This window comes from Giraffa tippelskirchi, chromosome 2, assembly GCF_054371585.1.
Source record: "Giraffa tippelskirchi isolate mGirTip1 chromosome 2, T2T-mGirTip1v1.2.pri, whole genome shotgun sequence".
In the NCBI taxonomy this organism is placed as follows: domain Eukaryota; kingdom Metazoa; phylum Chordata; class Mammalia; order Artiodactyla; family Giraffidae; genus Giraffa; species Giraffa tippelskirchi.
This window is the reverse complement of record NC_137276.1, coordinates 3,248,189-3,271,632: the sequence shown is the minus strand read 5'-3', so window position 1 is coordinate 3,271,632 and position 23,444 is coordinate 3,248,189. Positions and strand designations below refer to the sequence as shown.

The following is a 23,444-nucleotide window of genomic DNA, read 5'->3' as shown; positions in this document are numbered from 1 at the left end:
CCGACATGTTATCCTAGCTTTATAGTGTTCGGTCTTGTGGTTATGACAGAAGATGCAGATGTTACCAAAACTTTGGCATTAGTTTTACAAACAAATGCTAAGCAGGGACAGCCATATTATATTTCACGCCCATCTTTCCTTCTGAATGGCTGGCCTGTCTTTTTTACCCTCTGGGTACAAATATTTTTATGGTCTCAGGTCAGGGTTAACTTCCATATGTACAACCGAATACATTTTTGGGGAACTGAACTGAATTTTTACTGATGAAGTGCCGGAGTTGTGGGTGGGAGAACCTCGGGCAGGGTTCCGGTGATGTCTGGGTGGGTGGCTTTGGGCAGCTGCTTACCCCCCAGCTGCCTCCTCTTCTGCAGGATGGCCGTGATCACACGGACTTGGTCCCCCTGGACGAGTGTAAGCACGGAAAGTCATAGATGGCTGTTAGTGAAGCGTGAAGCACGACCTGGATAGAAATTTGAATTTGGAACCATAGTCTCATAGAACAATGAGACTATCTGGAAAAAGGGTGACGAACCAAACAGAATCCTTGTTCCCCTCCAGTCTAGTGAGCATCCTGCTTTTCAGTTCAGTTGCTCAGTCGTGTCCGACTCTGCGACCTCGTGGACTGCAGCGTGCCAGGATTCCCTGTCCATCACCAACTCCCAGAGTTTACTCAAACTCATGTCCATTGAGTTGGTGATGCCATCCAACCATCTCATCCTCTGCCGTCCCCTTCTCCTCCCGCCTTCAATGTTTCCCAGCATCAGGGTCTTTTACTTCAGTCCAATCAGCATCCTTGTTTTCCCCTCATCCAATCAGTATTCTTATCCATATACCCCACTGCAACCAATCAGCATCTTAGTTTTACATGTTTACACTACCCAAGCCCTCACTTGGGGGGGTGTACACAGGGTTAAGGTTGTAACCACGGGGGACAAGACTGACTCAGTTTGGACCTGGTTCAGCTAGTTACTGTCTATGACCTGAGTGAGGTCACTTAACCTCTTCTGAGCCTTGGTTTCTCCAAAACCCAGGAGAATGGCATTGTTGTTCTTAGGGCTGTTGTGGGTTACTGGGAGAGAATTCCATCTGGGGGGAGTCAACCCAGGCCTGGCCCATGGAGAACACTGAATGATAATCGTAGCTGGTATTTGTTAACTCAGCCACAAAGCTGTTTCTGGTGGAGGTGGGACTGGGGATGGGGTCTCGGTTGGGCTCCCCCTCTGCTGTGTCTCTGAATCCACACATGTCTGTGGACCCTCGTTGGGTCTGGAGGATCATGAAGCCTGGTGCTGATTTGCCAAGTTTCTAAAATTCCTTTCGTCTCTAAAGAGGTGGTTTGCCCAGCTGCCTGTTTGCAGTTTTTACGGTGGATGATTTGGGAACCGTTGAGGTGGCTGGCCTCAAGGTGCTTCTGCTTAGGAGCCAGAGCCCTGAGTGCCCAGGGTTGCTTTGCCGACAGCTGGCTTGTGCTGTGTGGGCCTGGAGCAGGCAGGGGGCCTTAGTGAGCGTGTTCCCAGTGGGCACCGCCTGGCTTTGACGGCCCCGAGTCACTGACTTTAGGAGGCTCGACCTTAGCCACCTGTTAATTGAAAGAACCTCCTGGAGGACCAGACATGGACTCTGACACTCTGGCCATGGCCGGGAACCAGGAGCAACCCCAGCATATGACACTGTCTTCCCGCGTGAACTTCCCTGGAGGCTCAGACGGTGAAGCGTCTGCCTGCAATGCGGGAGACCTGGGTTTGATCCCTGGGTCAGGAAGATCTCCCGGAGAAGGAAATGGCAACCCACTCCAGTATTCTTGCCTGGAAAATCCCATGGTCGGAGGAGCCTGGTAGACTATGGTCCATGGGCTCGCAAAGAGTCAGACACAACTGAGTGACTTCACTTTCACTTTCTGGCGTGAAGGGTAATGAGGTCTGGTAGGTGAGCTTTTTCAGAATTTGATCTGCAGTGAGTTTTGTGTGGATGGGGAAATGGGCCTTACTTTTGGGTCTCTTTACCCTCATGTCGGGTTCAGCCTGATAGAGTAGCATTCCAGAAGGTTCTGGCCAGTGCAGTGGTGTTACCCTCATACATTTTTTGAAGGCCTGCTGGGAACTTCACCCAGTCGGTCCCAGGGAGTCCTCGAGGTCACTGCTGAGGGGGACACTCGGGGTCTTTGTCTTGCCTGTGAGTGTGTGGCCAGCACAGGGCCCTGGGGCAGGAGTGATCAGCCCAGGTTTATTTGTAACTAGCGCAGGCGTTTCCCATTCACCCTGCAAGCTGCCTTTGCAGCCGTGAAGCAGGGGCGCTGTCAGAAATCCTTTTCGGGGTCAAGCGTGGTATAAAGACACACGCCTGTATTTCAGGAGGTGCTGTCACGTGCAGTCTGTTGGGCTAGTGCTTTGGGGTCTGTCTGGGGGCATTTCTGGTGGGGAGTGTGGGTGATGGAGGGACAGTTGGGGGAGAGGCCCGAGTTAAGGATCCCCTTTGTTAAAGAGAGGAGCCAGCGTTTGGTGTGTATGTGTTTTATTCACATAAGACAGTCCTCTGGGAAGTGGGGGCAAGCTGCCCGTGGAGGGGAGTCAGCCCTGTCTGTCGGGCCTGGCATTTGGGTTCTGAAGCGGGGAGACTGCCTTACTGTACCTGTTCATTCAGGCAGAAATGTCAGCGGGGAGGAGTGAGCCTCATTAACAGGCCTCCCCATCGTCATCCCGCGTTCTGTGGGGTTACCTGTGCTTTCCTGCAGGTAGTCGCAGAGTCCGTGCAATGAAACTGTCAAGACTGGGGTGTGCAGTCACATCAGAATGTAGATTACCAATCAGGTTGCGTGCTCAGCCTCCTCAGATGCAGGTCATGGACTGTGGACTGGCCGAGTGGCCGGGGAGCCCACGCTGGAGGATGAGAGGCAGCGGCCAGGGAGGGAGGCCCGGGTGGTCCCGGTGGGCGTGGTCGGGGGAGGTGGGGGAGGGAGGGAACAGGTGCTGCCCAGTGACATGCCCACAGCCAGACTCCGCTCGAGATTGCCATGTGCCGCACTTGTTGCCTGGCTCTGCCACGCTGGAGGGATGGTACAGGGGGGACAGGGACTCGGAGGAGCCGGTGTCCTGGAAGTGAGCAGTGACCCTTTCTCGTGAGGCTTTCCACACACCAGTGGAGGTTCCTCGAATAAAGGGCGAGGCACAGAAATGATGTATTTCCGAAAGTTACTGAATTTAGCCAGCTATCCCGAGAAAAGCCCGTGTGTGCTATTCTTTATTGTGCAGAAGAATCTGTTTCTGTCACCACTGTGTTATCATCAGATTAAGCTGTCGAGTCAGATGGATGGTGAGTCGAGGCGGCCGCGGGCTGATTGCTGGACCCGCACCGGCCATCCGTCTCCGGGCCACCCTGGGGGCAGGGGCTGCTGGGGAGGAGGGCAGCGCTGGGTGGGGGGTCCACCAGAGGAGGGCTGCGCCCAGCAGGGGGCTGTTGAAATTTGTTGCAAGAACAGTTACTTAGAACCAAATGCAGGTTCTAAAATTAAGTATTCCTGAAATGCACCATTATCCAGCCCTCTGACTACTGCTGTGGTCGCCTTCTACCCCCAGAAGGACAGGCTCCGGAGAGCTGTGCCTTCTGTCTGTCCTGGGCGGCCAGCGGTTTAATGGGATGCGGGACTTTCCGGGCTGACACTGGGGACCCCAGGCAGGCAGAGTGGTTGGCAGCCCTGGACACATTCAGTCCTGGGTTGAGGGTGACATGCTCGCTGTCGCCCCACCACCGGCTTGAACCCACGTGGGCCCTGAGTCACAACCAGGAGTTCAGTTTCCCTACAAAAGTACAGGCTTTAAAGACTTCCTCTTAGATGTTCCTAACCTGTTTATTTTTGCCGTGAGTGTGATGAGAGTGTGTCCTGGAGTCTCTGTTCTGTCCTTGTGGACTGAGAACTTGATGCTGCCCAGGAGTATTCCTCTGGACCGTTTGTCAGGCCAGAAAAGCCTCCTAAGGTTACAGTTCTGATTTCCTCCGTGGTGTTCTCCTGACTGTTCAGGTTTTTTGCTCAGAGACCTTCTTTGGGCCCGAGGTGCTTTTACACATGGCTGTGGACAATCCAGGCGGGATGGATTCTGGAGAAGGTTAGTGAGATATTTTGTTGCATTGGCCAGAAATTATGTTTCCAGGGGTTTCAGACGTGGAAGCAGCTATTTGATGTGCCTCAGTCCTGCCCTGGCGTTTGTGTGGAAGATCCTACTACTTAGGGAAAACCCGAGGCCTGGCTCTGCAGGTGTCTGCTCCATTTTGCTGTCTGGGGGCCCACTGCTGCCCTGTGCATGACTCAGCACAGCGGGGCCCTGGCACCGGGCTGCCTGGGGCTGAGCTCGTCTGGAGGGTCACCTGTTGGAAGACAGGCAGGTTCTCTGTGCGGGGCCAGGCCGGCTCTGTCAGCTCTCAGGTTGGAGGCTGTCTCTTGGGGTGGAGAGCAAAGTCCACGTGGACTCTGGGTTCAGGTGGTTGACCTTTCCCGTCTCCTGTCTCTCCGCCACCGATGGAGGAGCTGCCTGGCTCCAGCCTCAGCCGCCTGGGTCCTTTCTGCCTGGTGTACCCCATGCCATCTCCCTGCTTCTGTCCCTGAGCACGGCTGCCCCATGGGGCCCTGTAAGCTAGGCACCCAGGCAGACCCAGGGAGCGAGGACCGCTTCCTCCTCCTCCTGTTGGAGGCAGGGGTGCGGAGATGCTCCAAGGGGACCCCTCTCTCCCACCCAGGCCCCAGAGGGACACAAGCCTGCTTGGCTCCTGTTGGCACCACTTTTAGCCCCAAGGCCCTCCACATTTGTTCTGGCAGCTTCTCTAGAAACCTGTACGTCAGCTCTTTGATCTCAGAGTGAATGGGTGGCAGGCCCCAGAGATTCTTGCCTAGAGATCCTCTTCTGATTCAGCCTGATCATAGACCCTGTCTGCTCCCAGGCTCTCCCTGAATCCTTCCCACAGCCCCGCCCTTCTGGAAGCCTCTTCAGCCCCTGTAATGTCTCCTCCCCTTGGGCCCATCACACGTACACTCGGGTTTCTGATTGACTTGTATTGTTCTTGTCTCTTGATGCTGGCATTCTGTTTTGGAAACTCTCTGTGGCCTGGTGTGGGGCTTCTGCCTGATGCACGGCCCAGCGAAGGATGCAGGACACAGGTTCCTGTGGACAGAACGTGCCCCTAAAATTCACATGTTGAAGCCCTGACCCCCCACTGTGCCTGTATTGGGAAATGGGGACGTTAGGGGATTATTTAGAATAAATGAGGTTTGAAGAAGGGGCCCCAATCCAAGTAGGATTGGTGGCCTTATAAGAAAAGAGAGAGGTTGGTCTTACCAGGCGGCAGGCAGCTGCCTGCAAGCCAGGAAGAGAGCCCTCACCAGAAATCAAATCAGCTGGAACCTTGATCTTGGACTTGCCAGTCTCCAGAACTGTGAGAAAATAAATTTCTGTCTGTTAAGCCACTTAGTATGTGATATTCTGTTATAGCAGGTCGATCTGACTAATACAAGGAGAGGTGCAGACTAAATGATGTTACTTCAAAAGCACAGAACTCATGAGGGGTTTACATATGACGTTGACATTTGGAGATAAAGATAAGTGGGTAATCAGTGCTCAAAAATAGGACTGTTTGCAGGTTTAGCTCTTGGCATCCCTTAAGATGTGTGTATCAGAATAAAAGGAAACAGGATGAACAGAAACCCAAGTCTTATTATCAGGATCCCAGAGGTTTTGGAAAGGAAATCTGGCAGATTTGGTCAAGACACTAGAGGGCCAGTGGACCATGGACAGGCCTGGTGTTAATCCTGGTGCCGGGCGGACCCCGCTGGAAAGCAGTCAAGGCCCCAGGCCCTGAGGGCAGCTGGGAGGTGGGACTGGAATAAATACTGAATGATTGTGTTTCTTAAGCACGAAGAGGGGTTGTAGAGCCGGCCTACAGCCTCAGCTTGTTGGTTGGGAGTTTCTGTTGCTTTTTTATTTTTCTCGATCCTGGGTCAGTTCGTCCTCTGCTCCTGCTGGAACCGAGGAGCAGCGCATGGTCATTCTGTTGGGCTCTAGCGAGGATCCTCAGAACGATGCAGTTTGCTGCTTTTCATGCTAAGGTGTCGTGAGGATTTTTGGAGGTCTCTGCAGAGCTGGGGACTAAGCAGGGCACTTCTCCCTGGAAGCCTGCCAGCCCACACTTGCACCAGACTGGCCCGCGTTAACACCTGTGGCCATCGGTGAGGGGATGTAGTAAATAAAGGTGGGAGACTTCGATTTAGTTCCGCCCAGGTCGCCACTTTGCCAGAAACCACAGTATGTGTTGTGGTTCTGCAGAATGTCTCAAACATGTGGGTATTTTTAGGATGGTTGCAAGGAATGCTGAAGTTGTGAACTTTCACCATTTCTGAGCTTCAACCCTTTGTGTCTTCAGAGGATGACCAGCACTCTGCTCCCAGGCCCACTCGGGGCCCAGCGGTGGCTGGGAGAGACTGCTGTGTTCCAGCGGGGAGAGGCTGGGGTCCGGGGTGGGGTTGTGTGCTGTGCTTAGTACCGTTCTATTAACGCCTGAAATGTGGGTTTGGATCCTCAGTTATGTTTATTTATCAGCGCAGCTCTGCTTGTCATTTAATTCCGTACTGAGAGTCTAAGAATATGATTAACCTTGAGGCCCCTCTTGTAATTATTAGTGATTGATTCTGTTTAACCTTGAAATCAATAAGAGGGGCCTCGTGGTGTGGCGTGCAGTCCGTAAACGTGGTTCTGTGACGATAGTAGTATCGGTTTGTCCCCAGAGCAGATTGGATGGAGCTCCAGTGTGTGGCCAGTTTTGTATAACTGCTGTGGTGTCCTGTGCTCCTTACGGCACTTGTGTTGATCCCGCAAGTGCCCCCAGCGTGCTGTGCCCCCAGCGTGCCGTGCCCCCAGCGTGCCCTGCCACCAGCAGGCAGGGCGGGGACGTGCAGTCATTGATGTGGGAGCGCTGTAACGTAAAAACACTTCAGGCTGCTCAAAGTATATTTCACAAGTGTACATGGGGACTGCGGGATGTTATATTGAAAAACCCAATTGTACAGTTACCATGGGAACCCAATTAGAATAGATTGCTTGATTTTGGGGGGACGGCAGTCTTGTGTCTTGACCAGAAATCTAATGAGTTTTAACTGTTTTCACATTCCTATGCTGACTTGCTCCACCAAACCATTATTTGTTCACCCTCCTCCTCGTTTCCAGCTTTAAGCCGAAATAGCGATGAGTTCTCTATGGTGGTTTAGGAGGAAGTCTCCTAGAGAGATGTGATCAGGTTTGTGTGGAAGAGTTTGTGCAGGTGACGGTAGAGGTGGAGGTGGCAGCCAGTGTTTAAACAGATGGGAAAGGAGGTGTTTTCCTTTGGTAGCACACGGTGCTCTCATGTCCCTCTGCTTGTGCTCTGGGCTTTGGGTGGGGAAACAGGCGTGCACCTCTGTTCTTTCCCGTGTTTGCAGGAGGGCGATCGGCTTCCAAAAGGCCCTGGGTTTTCTGGATGGAGAGAGCAGGTGGGGTGGGCAGGGCGAGATCACAGGACTCTTCCCTCCATGCCTGTATTCCTATCACTGCTTGGGCTCGGCAACTTTGCACTCCTAAAACTTCCTAGAGACTCCAGGGTCATACATCAATACCCCGTTGAAAGTTAACATTGAAAAAGTTTTAAATATTTTCTAATTCATTTAAGCAACACTAAACATTTTTTGTTGCTCAAGGGTTGTGTTTAATATATTCTTACTGCTTTTCTGTCTCCCTGTTCTATAAATTATAGGAAAGGAGTGTTGAAATCACCAACTGTTGCTGGAGATGTGTCTGTTTCCTATTGTGTTCTCCTCTCGCTTTATCTGTTTCAGTGTTTTATTAGGTGCGTGCATGTTTAGAACTTTTATGTCCTTTTGGTGAATTAACCCTTTTACTCTTAATGGCCTTTAGTCTTAGCAGTTTCCTTGTTTTGAGATTATGTTTGGTGTTCAGATAGCCTCTCTAGCTTTCTTTCCATTACTGTTTCTGTGGTGAATGTTTGCCCATCGTTTCACGTTTTATCTTTACATTTAACACGTGTTTCTTGTAGACAGCTTGCTAAGCACAAGGTCTTTCTAAAGTCGAAGTATTCAGACCACTTACCTGTTGTGTGATCACCAGCGTGGCTGGGCTCAAGGGCACCACCTCGATATTTGTTTTCTCCTTGTTCTCTTTGTTCCTCACTCTCCTCCCTCCATTTTGTGCCTTTGTTGAGACTGTTTGAATATATTTTAAAAATGATTTCAATTTACCACGCATCTACATCAGCTCTTACTGGCTCTAGGGTGTGTAACGGTCATAATGAGCTCACCATAGTGTGCATTCACATCATATTATTCGTCATCATGTACAGTGTGAGAAACTTCCGTGAGTATATTTCAATTTCTCTCATCCTATTTTTGGGGGGATATTATTTATTTAGTATGTTTTATTTCTACATATGTTATAAACTCCAAAATATACTTTTATTATTTTTGTTTTAGGCAGTCAGTTGTCTTTTAAAGAGATTAAAATTGGAAAAAAAACCTTTACATTTATTTGCATACTTACCATTTGCATGCTCTTCACTCTTGGGAAATATGAATTTCCATCTGGCAGTCCTTTTTTACGCTTATGGAACTTGCACCAGTGTTTCTCAGATAAAGGTCTGCTAGTATGTGAGGTTGTTTTTTGAATAAGGCTGTATTTTCACTTTCATTCTTGAAAGATATTTTGCCTCTCACAGAATTCTGATTGAATATGTTCCATTGTGTCCTGCCTCGCATAGTTTCTGATGATCAGTGTGCTGTCCCTCTGAATTTTGTGCCTCTGTGTAACGTCTTTTCCCCACCTCTTCTGACCTCGTCTCAGGTTTTTTTCTTTGTCACTTCTTTTTCACAATTTGTTTATGATTTGCCTTGGTTTAGTTCTCTATGTTTTCGTCTGCTTTGGTTTCATTGAGTTTCTTGCAATAGTGAGTCTAGGTTTTAATCAGATATGAAGAAATAGTAATTAGTTCTTCAAATAATTTTCTGCCTTTTCCTGGGACTCCTAATTGCATGTGTGTTAGACCGCTTAATGTCGTCCTGCATCTTCCTGACGCGCTGTTCATTTTCGTCGGTCTTTCTCTCTCTTCCTGGATAGTTTAAAAAATGTTGTATGTTCATTTTCACTCACTTTTTCCCCCTTCTTCCGTATCTACTTTGTTAGTCACATCAGGTGATTTTTCATTTTAGATAGTCTATTTTACATCTGCATTCCATTTGGGTCTCTCTTACATCTTCTATGTTTTTCATAATGTTTATGTTTTCCTCTATTTTCCTGAACATATGAGACATATTCATTGTAGCTGTTTTAACCCAGGCAGGCTGGCTTCAGAGTCTGGGACCTTTAGTGCATGGATTTTGTGACAGCATTTTGGCTGACAGAAGACTTTTCTGTTTGTTTTCTGATTCTTGGCTGTATTTAGGTCACTGTGGTTGCCAGAGAACCATGTGCTAGTAAAGAAAATTAAATATGGCAGGAAACCTAGGCTAAGGATTGCTTGAAGTGAAAGTGCTAGTTGCTCAGTCATGTCTGACTCTTTGCAACCCCATGGACTGTAGCCTGCCAGGCTCCTCTGTCCATGGAATTCTCCAGGCAAGAATTCTGGAGTGGGTAGCCATTCCCTTCCCCAGGGGATCTTCCCAACCCAGGGATTGAACCCATGTCTCCTGCATTGCAGGCAGATTCTTTGCCATCTGAGCTATCAGGGAAGCCCAAGGATAGCTTTCGCAGGTCCAGATGAATCTGAAATGGAGCCTACAGGCAGCCATGATGAAAAGGGAAAAGGGTGTAATTAGTAAGTGAATGTCACCATTCAGGAGAGAGAAACCTTTTCCTGTGGAGTGTGTCTAGGAATTTTAGAATAAGAGATGGTAAGTGATTTAATGTTGGCTTTAAAAAAATGCAGGAATGGTTCTGTTCGAGTTTGTTTTGTTGTGAGTCCTCAGTGGAAGCCAAGCGTATCACATTGTTGCTCAGGGAACTCAGAGGGACGGTCCGGGTGGATCGCACTGCAGGCCCTCCTTGACTCAGGTGCAGGGTGCAGGGAGAGGCCTGACTGCAGGGAGTGTCTCGGGGTGGGTCTATGCCACCCGGCGTTCTGTGGAAGCAGAGGGCAGCCGCAGGGTGGCCCTTGGAGCTGTCCCATGTGGTCATGCTCGGCTCTGACTTCTGGTGGACGTGAGAGGCGCTGGGGCAGAGGGGAGGGCTCCAGGTGAGGGCTGCAGATATGGCTGTTCCCCGTCTGATCTGTGCCCACTTGCCTCTGCCGAGAGCAACCCCACCCCAGCAGCCCCTGGCCACCTGTGGCTCTGGCTCCTCCCGGTGGTCCCACCTCCTGGACTCTGGTGACGCCTCATCCTCCCAGCGTCCCCAGAATGAAAGGTGGGAGCAGCTCAGGGGTCACCCTCTCCTGCTGGCCTTGCGACACTCCTGTCCCTCGTGTGTCTGCCTACTTCCTGTGTTTAAAGGGCCCGGGGCGTTTCCTGCTTATGTTAGGTAGATCCAGGTCAAGGCTGGGAGTGACTCATGGGTGAGTGACACATAGGTGTCTGGTGATGTTGGTAGAAACAAGTTGAATTTCTGTTAAGAAATTTAAAGCGTCTTATTTGGGGTTTTACTCCTAAGGAGGGGCTTCCCAGGTGGCTCAGTGGTAAAGAATCCGCCTGCCAATGCAGGAGACCTGGGTCAGGAAGATCCCCTGGAGAAGGAAATGGCAACCCACTCCAGTATTCTCCATGGAAAATCCCATGGAGAGAGGGGCCTGGCAGGCTATCATCTGTGGGGTTGCAAAGAGTCGGACGTGATTTAGTGACTAAACCACCGCCATATCCAAAGGAGGACGGTTCCAGCCAGCTCCATATGGAAAGGACACAATTGGGAAGTCAGAGAAAATTAAGGGCATTTTCAGTTCAGCTGACTTTTGTCTTGTCACCATTGTGGTTTTAAATGTGTGGCGTCGATAGAAAGGTAGTTTGCTGAGGGCTCTGAAATTGCTGTTTCATGCTGTCTAAGAGGAGACCAGACCGGGGAAGAGTGCATTTCTCCCAGCTGAATCTCCAGTCACTGCAGGTGTATCTCCGGCCAGCCTGGACCTTCATCAGTGATGTTTAAGAGCGCTTACCCCCTGTAACCATCTGTCTGGCCATCCAGAGAGCTCCGCAGGTGAGAGCTGAGCCTCTTGTCCGGGGGCCCGTGTGACCTGCTCAGCACTGGTCCCGCAGGCCGGGCTGTCTCCCCTGTGCTCCTCTCACGGCCGTGCGCACACCTGGGAAGGTAGGAGTCTGTGTGTGCTTCCCTGTGCTGTGCACCTGGAACGGACCCGACACTGTCCATCAGCTGTGCTCCCATATAAGATAAACCTTAACAAGCAGTGCCCGTGTTCACAGAAGTGTGCGAGGACGTGGGGGTGCTTCGGGGGTGTGCCTGTGCCCGCGTGGGTGTCACACGGGCGGACGGAACGCGTGGCCATGACCGCTGCGGTGTTGCCCAGTGTGTCCCCCACAGGACAGGTGCCTTCCGTGTGTGCGAGGGCTCACAGCGCCCCAGTGACGCCACGTGGCTGGAGTTCTTGTGGAACGAAAGGGGAAGTGTGTTTACTCACAAAGTTTGCAGTTACATATAAATTTTAGCCTGCATGTACAGACATACATAGTATGCTGGTTTCCAATGGGAAACTAATTTCTTTTTCCAGTCTCAGATGATTAAGTTTGAAAGTCTCTCTTAGGGTACTATTCAGCTTCTGGAAAAAGTCTTCATTGCTAGTTCCAATCACCAGGTACACATTTCCAGGTTTTGTCACTTTTCCATTGTGTGGAATTTTGACTTCAGGGTTCTTTGCTATACTAATTTGGTATTCCCTGTTCTTCTGATGCAGATGTTTTCTTTCCTTTTTTCTTTCGCTCCCTCGTTGGTCCTCTCCTTTCTTACCATTTAAAATTGTGTGTTGTTTGAAACCTACTGAGGGGTATATGAGATACACACGTAAGCTGTGCGGTGAGAATCATGAGCAGGACCCCTGTCCCCTCGTCACTAAGTGGCATTTCTCTGCGTGCTTCCTCCCCTTCCCTGGGCTCCCCCACCCTCCTCTGCCCTGAGCAAAACATGGGCTCCATTGCTCAGTATTTTGTGTATCAGTTTAAACATTTCGTTTCAATTTCTTCTGGTTTCTGAGGCTTCTGTGGAGACATCAGCTGTCAGTCTTATTCTTGCCCTTTTGAAGGCAGTGGGAACTTTTTACTCTGGTTGCTTTTAAGATTTTTCTCTCTGGTTTTCCATTTCTCTGTGGGTTGAAACTAATTAACCGTGTGGTTAGTTGTGAGTTTTCTTCATACTGAACTCTGTTTGGAGTTTGCTGAGCTTCTTGAATCGCTGGGTTGGTATCTGTTATTTGTTTTGGAAAATTCTCGACTCATTGATTCATGTACGTCCCTTCTTCATCTGCCTCCTTTCCTCCTGGGCTTCAATCACAGGAGTTGGTCCTGTTTCCTGCGTCCTCACGGCTCTGGGGTTCTTGTTTGCTGTTCACCCTCCTGTTCTCTTTCCCTGCCATGGTTTGCATTCTCTCTGGGGGCCTGTCTTGTCAATCACAGATCCTGTTTCCTACACTCTTCCATCTCCTATTAATCTTATCCAGTGAGTTCTGAATTTCAGGCTTTGTGTTTGCAGTTCTAGAATGTCCATTTCATATTTTAATAATGTGTTTCAATTTAGTATTTAAAATTCTCCACTGTCTCATTCATTTTGTCTGTCTTCCTATGTTTAAACACAACAATCGTGATTATTTTAAAGTTCTTGTCTGCTAATACCAGTATCGTGGAAATACATTCTTCTGCTTGAATTTTCTGTTTTCTCTTCTTTTGACTGTATAGTATGCACATGTACATGTGTATGCACATATGTGCACACACACATCACATGGGATAACTTCTGTATGTGGGATAATCCCAGTTTTGTGTTTAGCTATTTTACCTGATCTTTTTTCATAAGTGCTTATCTGTGAAACTGAAATCTTTGCCAACATAATTTCTAGAGATGACATCAGTTCAATTCTGTCTCTCCGTCATGTCCGACTCTTTGTGACCCCATGGACTGCAGCACGCCAGGCTTCCCTGTCCATCACCAACTCCTGGAGCTTGCTCAAATTCATTTCCATCGAGTCGGTGATGCCATCCAACCATATCCTCTGTTGTCCCCTTCTCCTCCTGCCTTCAATCTTTCCCAGCATCAGGGTCTTTTCCAGTGAGTCAGTTCTTCACATCAGGTGGCCAAAGTATTGGAGTTTCAGCTTCAACATCAGTCCTTCCAATGAACACTCAGGACTGATCTCCTTTAGGATGGACTGGTTGGATCTCCTTACAGTCCAAGGGACTCTCAAGAATCTTCTACAACATCACAGTTCAAAAGCATCAATTCTTTGGCACTCAGCTTTCTTTATGGTCCAACTCTCACATCCATACATGACTATTGGGAAAACCATAGCTTTGACTAGACGGACCTTTGCAAAGTAATGGCTCTGCTTTTTAATATGCTGTCCAGGTTGGTCATCACTTTTCTTCCAAGGAGCAAGCATCTTTTAATTTCATGGCTACAGTCACCATCTGCAGTGATTTTGGAGCCGCCAAAAATAAAGTCTGTCACTGTTTCTATTATTTCCCCATCTGTTTTCCATGAAGTGATGGGACTAGATGCCATGATCTTCATTTTTTGAATGTTGAGTTTTAAGCCAGCTTTTTCACTCTCCTCTTTCACCTTCATCAAGAGTCTCTTTAGTTCCTCTTTGCTTTCTTCCATAAGGGTGGTGTCATCTGTGTATCTGAGGTTATTGATATTTCTCCCGGCAATCTTGATTCCAGCTTGTGCTTCACCCTGTCCGGCATTTTGCATGATGTACTCTGCATGGAAGTTAAATAAGCAGGGTGACAATATACAGCCTTCATGTACTCCTTTCCCAATTTGAAACCAATCCATTGTTCCATGTCTGGTTCTAACTGTTACTTCTTGACCTACATACAGATTTCTCAGGAGGAAGGTAAGATGGTCTGATATTCCCATCTCTTTAAGAAGGGATGACATGGTGTCCTAAGAAGAGATGACATGGTATCCCATTATAAAGGTGTAACATGATTTTATTGTTGGGTATTTAGAGTAGTTTCATGTCTGAGACTCTGTCCTAAAGAAAATTTTGTGTGCAAAGGTGTTTAATGTGGTATTTTTGAGAATACAGCCAAGTAAGGAAGTCTTCCGGAGAAGGCGATGGCACCCCACTCCAGTACTCGTGCCTGGAAAATCGCATGGACGGAGGGGCCTGGTGGGCTGCAGTCCATGGGGTCGCTAAGAGTCGGACACGACTGGGTGACTTCACTTTCACTTTTCACTTTCATACATTGGAGAAGGAAATGGCAACCCACTCCAGTGTTCTTGCCTGGAGAATCCCAGGGACGGGGGAGCCTGGTGGGCTGCCGTCTACGGGGTTGCACAGAGTCGGACATGACTGCAGTGATTTAGCAGCAGCAGGGAAGTCTTCCTGTATCTTAGAGAAATTCTTAACCAGCCTCTGGGCTTCTTGATTTTGGGGACTACATCTTGTAATTTTGGATCCAGAAGTATTACGGTCATTTATTCATATCTTCATCCAAAGCATCACCCACCTGCTGTTTGTGAGGGTCTCATCTCCTAGGTGGGGATGTGCTGGGTGTGTGTCTGACTCTAAACTCGGCAGACAGGGCCCCGACCTAGTGGAGCTTGGGCTCATGTTGGGTGTAGTGACTGAGGGAACAGCCAGTGCTCAGTGGTCGGCTCCTGGTTTATCAGCAGGTCGACCTGTTACCTCCTGGGCCTCAGTTTCTCTAATGTGACAGTGACTGGGTTGGCCAGCACCGCCAACAGAACATTTGGCTGTAATAGAATATACCTGTGCCATCCAGTGTGGAAGCCACTGGTCACATGGCTACTGGGCACTTGGAGTGTGACAAGTGTGACTTATGAACTGAATTTTAAATTTTTATTCTAATTCATTTAAATTTAAACCGGTGGCCCCCCATGACTCATAGCTGCTGTGTAGGACACGGCTACCCTAGACGGATTAAATGTTTGTTTAATGTTACATAGTGGTCTTCAGAATCCACTCTGATTCTGACATTTGGTTTTCTTGTTTTTATTATTTTTTTAATTTATCACTAAATTTAAAAATTTGAGCATTAAAATCTCTTCTTTTTTGTTGTACAGATTACAGATTTTTCCTTCTTTGTGCTGTTTTAATAGGGACATCCCCTCCACGGGGAGAGGAATTTGAACAGGACACTAAAAATACAAAGTAGGCCAAATTAGAGAAGAATAAAGGATTTTTTTGGAAGTTCGCTTGTCTTGAAAAACCCTTTAAGTAAACTGAGCCATTGCTGACACCATACGTGAGCTCTTCTGTCAGCTTCACAGTGTTTCTTTAACCAGGTTTTGGATTTTTGTCAAAACTAACAATTTAAATTTGCAATTCAGTTTTCTGTTATAAGTAATTGCTGTTTATAAATGAGACTAATTTCTCTTTGAATTTACGGTACAAATAATGTAATTTAGAGTTACAGATCTCTTGATCCTCTGGGTGCAAGCAAAATAAATGTAGTATCGAATGCTGGAACTGGGCAGGATTTTTCTATGAATCTTAAAATATGTGCTTTGTGAAACTGGGTTAAGTTATTTTAGCAACTATAAATAGTCACTTGGTAATTAGGTGTTTGGGTTTATTTGTTATAATTGAGTGCTTATTAAAGTTCAGCGTGCTTTTTTTACCCCATGGATCAGAAGCTTTTATAGGCCAAGTGATAAGATACATCCTCTGCAGTGCATTGGCTGATCATGACTCATTACAGATGATGGATGACCCCCCAAACTTTTAAATTCCTGTTTGCTTGTAGAGAGCGACAATTCTCACCTTGCAGTCGGGCCTGCTCCAAAATTCTGGAGCCGTCTTATGTAATAACCCCTTACAGTCGATCACGTTGTGCGGGGGAGAAACGATAACGGGGCGCTGCCTCTGCCAGACGCGGATGGCATTTGGTCTGCCCTGCTTATCTCTCGCCGCCAGGACTCCTCCCCGTTTTCTAGGCAGAGCTTCTGCACGTCGTTAAAATGACCTCAGGGCCTCATCCGGGTGTGAGTTCCCGCAGAAACAGCCCCGCGTCTGGTCACAGAGGCTGTGAGGACATTCCCAGAGCCTCCCTGGGACCGCTCGGTGTCTGCCCGTGTCTGGCGCTGACAGAGGTGACTCTTTGTCAGTGCTTGGTGCTCGGGCGTGGCGGGGGCGAGGGGCGGGCGCGAGCGGACCTGCCCCTGCGGGTGGCTGGACCCAGAGAGCGCGGGGTGACCAGGGCGGTCTGGTTGTTTGGAGACTCCCTTATAATTTTATCCTCATCCTTTTGAAGAAGAGAAAATTAATCATGTCTTTCTTTGGGGTCTTGCTTTATGTTTTATAAACATCTGTGCTGTGTCACTTGAGTGGCATCTGACTCTTTGTGACCCCATGGACTGTATGTAGCCCACCAGGCTCCTCTGTCCGTGGAATTCTCTACGCAAGAATACTGGAGTGGGGTGCCATTTCCTCCTCCAGGGGGTCTCACCATCCCAGGGATCGAACCCAAGTCTCTCGTGTCTCCTGTGCTGGCAGGCAGGGGAGGCACAGATGTGTGGTTCTCACTGTCACTCTTTCTCCAGCTCCCCGCACCGCCCCCCCCAGACCTCCCGATCTAGTTTGAGCCTCCTTAGTTATGCATACTTTCTATTTGCCTTTTTCATATGATCCAACAACAAGTACATTTTAAAATTCATTCACGTTGAATGAATGGCCAGTGAGAAGAGACTGCTTTTGTATAATAACAAGATTAATACCTTGGCTCAAGGGACATAACATTTTAGTAAAATTGAAATGCGTATAGTTATCCTAGCTGTGCTCTCAACCTCTGGCTTCCTTATAAAAATGTCTAGGTAAAATACTGGTGGCCCTCTCCAGCCATTATTTCCGTCCGAGTTATGCAGCCTGACCCAGAACTCGCTCGGGGTTGTGAAGTCTGGGCCAGGTCTCCCGGCTCCTGTCTCATTAGCTTGTGCGACTGTTGGAGGTGATTGTGCTGACTCTGGCTGTCTCCATGGACTGGGTATTTCTGGGAAAAAATACGGGGGGAAATTTCCTCCCCAAGTAATGTTTTGTATTGTTTTACGTATACTCATGTATAATCTGTCCCTGTTCCCCTTTTAATTACTCCCCTCTAACATGCTGGGCTTGATGGCCTCATGTTTTCCTTTTCTTTGGCTGGAGAGACCTATTGGGGTAGAAGCTATGGAGAAGATCTTCTGAGTGGCTCCTGATTTTAAATAGGAGGTGCCCCACCTCTAGTCTGATTTATAATGTGATAGAAAGCTGCTGGCGAGCTGACGCTAATCCTAATTTATGATCTATTTAACCTTTTTATTTCCCAGCAACAACTCACATCCCCCTCCCCAGACCTGGATCTCTGTACCAACGCATTTCAAAGGCAAACATGCAGCGTCATGGTTCTGAACCTGAGGTTGCAGGAGGGATTTACGCTGGGAACGCTAATGCCTGTCCACTGGGCTTCCCCACCCAGGGCAGTGGGGGTGATAAAGGCCTGCAGATGTCTCTCACCCTGCCTGGTCCTGTCTCTCTGTGTCTGAATGGCCAGGTGTTAAGGGTCAGGATAGACCTTGCATGCACACAGGTTGTCAGTGGAGTCAGGGAGCTTTTTGACTTTTTATTCTGAATAACTTTAGCCTTGTTTCTGTACCCCGTCCATCTATTTGTGCATAGTGTTACTGTCTTACATGGCCCTTGTACATAACCTTGTGCAGTTCCCACAGCCAGGGAATTAATGTACAAGGTATTAGCATATTAATCAGCATTCATTAGTATTGTGTGATACTGTAAGCCTTGTTGGAATTCCAGCAGTTTTTCCACTTGTGTCCTTTTTCTGCTCTGCTGTCCAGTCCAAGACCCCACATGGCATTCAGTCAGCCTGGCTCCCCCATGTCTAGTTCGTGGGGTCCCTCTCTCTTTCTTTTTGTGACCTGGACACTTTGGAAGGAGACCCGTCAGTTATATAGTGGAATGTCTCTCTTTTGGGTTTGTGATGTGGTCTCTTGATTAGGTCGAAGTTCGCATTTTTGGTGAGAAAAGCACAGAGGTGAGGACCCCCTCAAGGCATCACGGCACGTACAGTGTCCACGTGTCGTTTGCAGGCAATGCTAAGCGCGGTCACTGGTTGAAGGTGGAGTTGGTCGTGCTTCTCCAACTGTACAGTTACAGTGTCCTTCTCTGTAATTAATATCTTGATGGAGGTGTTGTGAGACCATGCACATACCCTGGCTCCCAGGCTTTCACCTGCTAGTTTTAGCATTCATTGTTGGATCTTATCTGCAACAATTATTGCTGTGTTGAGACGGCATGTGTCTCCTTCATTTTTTCTTCTTTTACTAATTGGAATTCTTGTGAGTGAAGAACTTTCTGTTCTTTCCCACTTACTGCTTTATTCACTGAACTATCTATGTTAGTATGGACTCATGGATATTTATTTTATATCATGGGTTGTAGTCTGATACTACCATGATTTATTCTGTTAGTCAAATGGCTTTTGGACACCCACTGAGATTGGCTCCTCTTTTTGACATGCTACCTTCTAGTACTTTTTGGCCCCACAGTGTAATCCAAGCTTATCTTGTATTTTTCCTGCCCCAGTCCTGGATTTACCCACTTCTTCAGGGAGCCTATGTTCCTTTTCCTGGAATGTGAGATTTAGAAGCCAAGATCTGGGCATGGGTGTGCTCACTGCTGTTGAGGGGCTGATGCTTCTGGCCCCTGTGAGTGGATGGAGCCAGGCCGTCTGTGTGTGTACGTTGGCCACATATGCACACCAGAATGCACTTGCATTTATTTCTGCCCCTGCCATCTCTGGGCACATTAGAAACTGTGGGTTTGCCCTGGTACCTGCAGTTTGAGTCCAACACAATACATTTCAGTTTCGCCATCGCCTGTCTCCAGCAGTGAGAAACCTGGCTCTTGTGATGGACACGTACTTACTTACATACGGGTTCTTTTAAACAGGCTCTGGTGAACCTTTGTCATCGTATTGGCTGTTACTACCACAGGGGTCGCTTGGTAGATGAGATCCCGTTTGTGAAGGAGGGTATTTCCTGTGCCTGCTTCACAAAAGGCAGTCGGCAGAATTCATTTAATTACTTGTGTCAGTGTGGTTAGGAATTCAGGCTTGACATAGAGAGAAAATGAAGTCATTTTGTTTTCAGAATCGACGGCATGCTTTCAGGTAAACTGACCAGCTAATTAGCTTATTTTCAAATATATAAACGTCATACATTGAGAAGAAATAAAACAGTGAAGGTCCTCTGATACTATTTTATGTGAAGAATAGTAATTACATTTCATAGGATTCTCTATTAATTTAGGTTATTTTTGTTTTCTGTAAGCTTATTTTCTTTTAATTCCCATTTTTGTCAAATTGGTGCATTTTAACTAAATCCATGAATCTTTGTTGTAAACAGAAACATTGAAAATTCATTAGATAAACAAGAAAACCTTCTTTAAGGTCTGATTTTACATTAACATATTGGGGTCACACAGTATTCATACTTCAAGGTGTGGAAAAGCAAGTGTTTTATTAAAATACTATATTGTTATTGTTCAGTTGCTAAATTGTGTTCAACTCTTTGTGACTCTATAAACTGCAGCACATCAGGTTTCCCTATCCTTCACTATCTCCCGGAGATATATATATACATAGAAAATACTTTATCAGTTCAGTCACTTAGTCATGTTGGGTCCTTTGCAGCCCCATGGACTGCAACACACCAGGCTTCCCTGTCCATCACCAACTCCCAGAGCTTGTTCAAACTCCAGTCCATCGAGTAGGTGATGCCATCCAACCATCTCATCCTCTGTCATCCCCTTTTCCTCCAGCCCTCAATCTTTCCCAGCATCAGGGTCTTTTCCAGTGAGTCAGTTCTTCGCATCAGGTGGCCAAAGGATTGGAGCTTCAGCTTCAGCATCAGTCCTTCCAATGAATATTCAGAATTGATATCTTTACAGATACTGTGTTATGTAAGATCTTATACCTGACTCCTATTTCATGATTTTTTTTTCTTTTACTGGAATTGAGTTTGCTGGTGGGAAAGGACCATAAAACTTAGCTGATAGAAATCAAACTTATTGTGAGTTTTCATTAGATGAAGACTGAAAATTGCTGAGCATCTTGGGCGATGTCTGGAAGCTGTTCTAGGAGGGCTGAAGCATTTCCGCGCTGGTGCCTGATTCTCACACACTCCTTCCTGCGTGGCTGCCAGGTTAGCGTGTGACCTGGAGACGCCTGTAGGCCCTCCGGGAGGCTCCTGCTCTGTGAGCCCCCCAGATCCGCAGGGGCTGTTCGGTGGCGTCTGTCACTGCAGAGTGGCTGAGCCTGTCCTTGCTAACATGGTGGGATGTGTCTGCCTCTGGGAGGTAGTTGCCAGTCCCGCAGAAATCCAGTTGAAGTGTGTTGGATTTGACCTTGAATACCACCTGCTACTTCCGTGCTGGGCCCTTGGGCTCGTTGCTCACCTTCCCAATCTGTTTTCTCGTCTTCAAGTCATTTGCTCTACCTGAGGGTTGCTGGGAGGAGTAAATGAGATAATGTATGCAAAGCACCTGGCGCAGTGCCAGGCATATGCAGCTCATAAATTTTGTTCCTACCCGGCTAGACCTTTGGTATCCGATGGCATGGGGTCACCTATGTAAACGTGCAGAAGTCTTCTTTTTTGGGGTATTTGCTTTATTAAAAAGGAAACAGATGATCACATGGTTATTTTCTTTCGCTCTATAAAAATGAACTAAAGCAAGGTATGGTGAAGGCATGCCAGAGGTGTGGTGGGATGTGGCGGCTGTCTCTCCCTAAGGAAGGCTGCAGCCCAGTCCGAAGGCCATTTGTCCCCCGTGTGACAAGTGAGGACCAGGCCACCTGCCTTCCTAAATGTCCTGAGCCCCACGCCACCTGTAATTGACTTCAGGAAAACCATTGTGGGGACTCAAGGCTTTCTCCCTTTATTCTCATCTTTAAAATCAAGTTACATTCTTTTTTTTTTATGCAAAGACTTTTTGGAGAAAATGAGACCTAGAGAAGAGGGGTGGCGGCACGGCAGCCTGGCCACACGGGCAGCCGCGCCCAAACAGAATAAAGATGCGCGCAGTTGGGAAACATGCTTTTTCTTTCTATGACTCTACTCCATATTTCATTTATATTTAAAACTGAGTTGATGAATATGAATACAGATATTCAGAGTTACTGTGGAGTCATATTTGTTTATGTGCATGGACTGTATCTCACAGTTTAAAAGGGAGAGCAGTTAATGGTTTTGCCCGTGCTGCCTGGAAATTTTTCTTTTTTTATTATCCTCTAGCTTCTGTTCTTCAGGTGTGTAGCTATTTTAGTATTATGAAGGATGATGGATGAGGCTGGAAAGTTTCTTCGGAAGCACTTCTGATATTGTGCAATGCGCTTGGGGGTCAGCCACACTTGACTGATGCGTGATTTATCCCGTGTCCCTGCCACTTCCCGAGATAAAGCTGCTGTTTTATCAAAAATGCCAGCAACTGTGATTTAGAATTTATAAACCTCCATTTTCAAATAATTGTTCTGATTACTTTCTGCTTGGGCAATAAAATGATAAAGGTAATTGCACACAAATGTGAGATAGCACCAAAATACAATAAAATTAACCCGAATTAGCCTGACTTGTCGATGAGAAGTATTTTTGAAATGTAGTGTTGCAATAAGGGAGGGTGATATTATAGCTGGAAGGTGAGTTATTGCCTTAATGTAATACTCCTTGAAATTTAAAAAAGAGACTGTTTCTGTTGAAGGTGATTGTGCTTTTGAAATTAAGTTGAAGTGAATCTTATAATTGGCAACAATAATGTAGTTGGAAGGTAATATCTTTTATTGTGTTATGCCTAGTTGCATTGCCTTTTATTTAGCAGTTTCTGGCTTCAGCTCTTCTATTACTCAGGTGGAAGCAGGCTTGGAATTCTGTCAGATCCAGGGGGCTCAGATGTTTTATTCTCATTTTACACTGTCCCTCATCTGAAAGTTACAGGCTTAGATAAAATATTTGACTAAATCATTTAGACGTCAAAGGTTAAGTATTATTGTTAATTTTTTAATGAGTTTAAATAAAGTTCTTGCAAATGTGTTTTGCTCCCCCGTCTCTGCATGTGTGTTGGCAATCTCCCTAATGGCAACGGTGTCCAACCCGCTGCCCCCTTTTAAATACACATACTTTATAACTTGCCCTTCAGAGTCTTGAAGTGAAATCCATGGGTCATATTTACCCACCTGTTCTACTTAGGAAGAACTTCTGATGTAAATAAGAGAACAGTAGTTTATAATAAATTTCTACGTATTCAGAACAGAAAAGCTCAGGCAGTGCTTTTGGCAAAATGGTTGTCTGAGGGGGCCTTAAAAATAGCTAAGAAAAGAGAAATGAAAGGCAAAGGAGAAAAGGAAAGATATATCCATCTGAATGCAGAGTTCCAAAGAATAGCAAGGAGAGATAAGAAAGCCTTCCTCAGTGATCAGTGCAAAGAAATAGAGGAAAACAATAGAATGGGAAAGACTAAAGATCTCTTCAAGAAAATTAGAGATACCAAGGGAACATTTCATTCAAAGATGGGCTCAATAAAGGACAGAAATGGTATGGACCTAACAGAAGCAGAAGATATTAAGAAGAGGTGACAAGAATACACAGAAGAACTGTACAAAAAAGATCTTCACGACCCAGATAACCACAATGGTGTGATCACTCACCTAGAGCCAGACATCCTGAAATACGAAGTCAAGTGGGCCTTAGGAAACATCACTACAAACAAAGCTAGTGGAAGTGATGGGATTCCAGCTGAGCTATTTCAAATCCTAAAAGATGATGCCGTAAAAGCGCTGCACTCAATATGCCAGCAAATTTGGAAAACTCAGCAGTGGCCACAGAACTGGAAAAATCAGTTTTCATTCTAGTCCCAAAGAAAGGCAATGCCAAAGAATGTTCAAACTACCACACAATTGCACTCATCTCACATGCTAGCAAAGTAATCTCAAATTTCTCCAAGCTAGGCTTGGAGAACTTCCAAGTACATGAACTGAGAACTTCCAGATGTTCAAACTGGATTTAGAGACAGCAGAGGAACCAGAGATCAAATTGCCTACATCCGTTGGATCATGGAAAAAGCAAGAAAATTTCAGAAAAACATTTACTTCTGCTTCATTGACTATGCAAAAGCCTTTGACTGTGTAGATCACAACAAACTGTGGAAAATTCTTACGGAAATGGGAATACTAGACCACCTTACTTGCCTCCTGAGAA

At 47.0% G+C, this 23,444-nt stretch overlaps 1 protein-coding gene across 1 annotated transcript in view; it reads left to right on the top strand.

The window, feature by feature from the left end:
- Positions 1-23,444, top strand: part of MGMT (O-6-methylguanine-DNA methyltransferase) — a 278,608-nt gene that overhangs the window by 4,957 nt on the left and 250,207 nt on the right. The gene's annotated exons all lie outside the window — the stretch shown is intronic.